The sequence below is a fragment of the Morone saxatilis genome, unplaced genomic scaffold (genome assembly GCF_004916995.1).
Source record: "Morone saxatilis isolate NCDOM2014 unplaced genomic scaffold, NCSU_SB_2.0 Contig17, whole genome shotgun sequence".
Classification (NCBI taxonomy): domain Eukaryota; kingdom Metazoa; phylum Chordata; class Actinopteri; family Moronidae; genus Morone; species Morone saxatilis.
This window is the reverse complement of record NW_023339729.1, coordinates 10,082,553-10,083,027: the sequence shown is the minus strand read 5'-3', so window position 1 is coordinate 10,083,027 and position 475 is coordinate 10,082,553.

The following is a 475-nucleotide window of genomic DNA, read 5'->3' as shown; positions in this document are numbered from 1 at the left end:
ACAACTGGGCTACTGTAAGCCTTGACCTGAGGTATTACTGTAATTATTTTATTACTGTACTGTAATATGGCACTGCTTCTTCATTAGATGGTGAGAAACAGAAAAAAATGAGAAAAATATTTCTTCAGAGAATAGAGAGTCCACTCTTATTTCTCTAATGAGATTCACTTGTTTAACAAAGTATAATATTTATAGACGTATTCTGTGGTCTAATGACCTGTTGATGAGGAGTTTTCTGGGGTGTGTGTGTGTGTGTGCATGAGCTGCTCTTTTTACCCGTGAGATCATCCTGCTGGAAATGCTTATGGTTCCTCAGAGACGCTCTGAGGGGTGTGGAGTGTTTCTGTCCTGCCTCTCCCTGTATCTTTGACTCGTTCTTAGTCTGAACAATGTGAGAGGTGAATAGAGGAAATTCCACTGTGCAGGTTCAAGGTTCCCTAAACACACACATGCACGCGCACACGCACGCACGCAC